At 44.5% G+C, this 3030-nt stretch overlaps 1 pseudogene across 1 annotated transcript; it reads right to left on the bottom strand.

Annotated features, from left to right (window-relative positions):
* Positions 1–553: 553 nt before the first annotated feature.
* Positions 554–1408, bottom strand: LOC101573327 (annotated as a pseudogene). Its single transcript, XR_192932.2, has one exon. The product of XR_192932.2 is annotated as a syntaxin-7 pseudogene (transcript).
* Between the last annotated feature and the right edge of the window lie 1622 nt (positions 1409–3030).

The raw sequence follows: 3030 nt of genomic DNA, 5'->3' as shown, positions 1-3030 counted from the left end.
AGATACATTAATTTTTGTTGCAGTTTTTTGTTTTGTTTTGTTTGGCAGAACTGAGGATTGAACTCAGGCCCTTGCACTTGCCAGGGAAGTGCTTATTCCGCTGAGCCATCTGGGCCCCCACATTAATTTTTAAGTTACTGAGAATATTTTTTTTGCTGGTTCAAATAAAAGAGATTTTAACTGCAGTAACATAAATCTGGTGCATGTTATGCAGTGACAGAGAAATGTGCACATCATACGCATAGCTATAAGTTTACTAGTTCCCAAAGTCAAACAGGTAAATAAATGACAAATGAAAGCCATGTCCGATGCAGACAGAAACCTTCTAGTTATTAAATTAAAAAGCATGACAGCTATGCCAGCAATGATACTTAGAAAAACTTTCAGCTATTAGAAAATATCATATTTAATCCAAAGGAACCCCTTTGCCCCCATAAGAATAAGTGTGGGAACCATCCTTTGCAATAGCTTTTAAATAATAATAAAACCATGATTACAGGCATAGATCCTGCGTGATCTAGACAACATAGTACAGCGGTCTGCTTCTGCATGACTAGGATTTCAGTCTCCATATGAGGAGACCGACAATCACAGCTCCAATGACAAGGACAACAATGATGATGCACAGGGTTTTCCTGGATTTGCGCTGATAATTTGCTGCCCTGGACAGCTGCTGATTTGCCTGCTGAACATGCACCTCTGCGCTCTCTACATTGGCTTCTATACTGTCTATCACATCTCCCTGTTCATGAATCATTGTTCCTAAGTGTTTAAATATTTCATTAATATCCATAATATCAGCCTCAAGCTGCCTGATAGAAGACTCTCTCTCATGAATGAGGTGGAGGTCATCTTCTGTAATCTCATCATCTTGCACTTGTACTTGAGGCTGTGTTTGGCTTTCCCAGGATACAAGATTCCTTTCTTTTGAGTTGTCCTCAGGAAAACCACCCAACACTCTGGAACTGGCTCTTACTTGGGCCACAAGTTCCTTCTCTCTCTCAGTGGCTTGCTGCTGGACCTTCTGAAAGTTTGTCAGTGCTGCTGTGAATTCAGCCACTAAGCGATCCTTCTGTATTTTCCTTTGACGCTGTTCATTGGGGGTGGTGGGTAGAGATCCAAACTCTTTAATGTACTTATCTGTTTCTTTGGCAAGTTGGTTAGTATACTGCTTCTTCTGTTGTAGGTGTTGCCTCAATTCAGGTGAGTCTTGAGGCGTTCCAAGTTGATTCAGTGTCCTTTGTATTTCCACAGACACTGTGTGATCTTCTGGATGTTGGAAGAGATGCGCCGGGCCGGCTGGACAGGGTCCCCACCGATCCCTGGAGTGTAAGTCATGGCTGGCTTGCTGATTCACTAATTTCATCAGATGTTGGTAGGCTGTGCAGTATTCTAGGCAGTCACCCCGGCCTCCTTGTTTTTCTCCTCCTCAGACGCCCACAGATACCCACAGGGCCCCCAGCTCTGAGAGGCCAGATTTTTCTTTTTGAGGCATAAATTAATGCAAACATGTTAAGAAAGTATTCCAGATTCTCAATGCAATTTTATCTTTAGTATCAAAAGACCGCTAAATGTAGGCTCAGTGTATTGTTTTACAATCACTACATCAACATCACACAAGCCATTGAATTATTGCCTAATTGTACCATTATTTGCAATAAAGGGACATTGTAAGGTAAGAGTGATAGGTTATGGCCCTAGTAAGAATTGCTGAATTATTATGGTGGTCGTCTTATTATGGCTGAAGTCCTTAAAACAACAGCTTATCTTCCCAATGACCACTTCCTCCTCCTTCCTCACTCCAGCCCTGGGTACAACTTCCTATGACCTTTCCCGCCCATACATGGGAGCCTCCAATCAGCTCCTTATACGTCATTAAACCCACCCCTCAAGCCCCGCCCCTGCAAAAGTCCATAGAGTCTCAGGCTCCCTCTCTCAGGTCAGAGGATCTGACCATCTCCCAGCCCTTGGTCCTCTCTGTGTGTTTAGAGTCAATAAAGGCTTTCCCTCCCCCATTTGTACTTCTCTGCTGCACTGCCACCACCGCCTCCATCGCTGTTGCCTCGAAACCTATCAAAGAGTACCAGGAAAATGTCTTTTGCATTTGAGGTAAAAATAAAAAAGCTATGGATGGGCCGGCAAGATATCTCAGCAGACTAAGCACCTTAGACAAGTGCAGGGACTGGGGTTTGATCCCTGGTACCACTGTCCTTGCTGGCCCTGCCACTGGGTGCACTGAGCCAGCCACAGAGTCTGGGCATGGTTATCCCAGGGTTGGGGAGGCTGAAAACAGGAGGATCACTGTGAGTCTGAGCTGCACGGTGAGACCCTGTACCAAATACATAAAACAAGAAAGAAAGAAAGAAAGAAAGAAAGAAAGAAAAAAGAAAGAAAGAAAGAAAGTAAGAAAGAAAAAGAAAAAGAAAAAATAGCTATAAAGGACATTTGCCACAGGCTGTGGCCACACAGGCATCCAGCGCTTGGCATTGCTTCAGCTGTGGGTCACTCTTGAAGTGTGTGTCCTGGGGCTGTTGATAAGGAGCCGCCAGCCACCAGTGCCTTCTTGCATTCAGCTTCTCTAGCATAGTGGCCTTCAGTGGGAATGGCAGGGCATGCTCCTTGCAAGTGCCATGTCAAGGGTCTTCATAGTGACGCAGTGCTGGGGAGCTTAATTCCATTGTGGAGGAGGAACTGACTGACTTATCTGCACAGAGCCTTGCTGCTCTGGGCCTTTCCTGACCGAGGGCTCAACAAGGTGGCTCCAGCCTGCATCTTCCTGTGTGCAGCCTCCTGCATATCTCTCCTGAGGCCGGCGGACAGCTGTGTATTTTGACCCATTTGGTCAGGAATGAAATAGGAAAGTTCAGAGTTTTTCATGCTATCTGCACTAATAACAGTTTGTTTCTTTCTGTAGGGAAGTTGGAAAGGATGCTCCAGGAGAATTATAGAAAAGCATGGAACAAAATAATTTTTCCTAAAAACTTAGAAAATTGATTCTACGTGACAAGGAACCATCAAAGTTGGGCATAA

The sequence above is a fragment of the Octodon degus genome, unplaced genomic scaffold, assembly GCF_000260255.1.
Source record: "Octodon degus isolate 3935 unplaced genomic scaffold, OctDeg1.0 scaffold00352, whole genome shotgun sequence".
NCBI classification, from domain to species: Eukaryota; Metazoa; Chordata; class Mammalia; order Rodentia; family Octodontidae; genus Octodon; species Octodon degus.
This window is presented reverse-complemented; position numbering and strand designations above follow the sequence as displayed.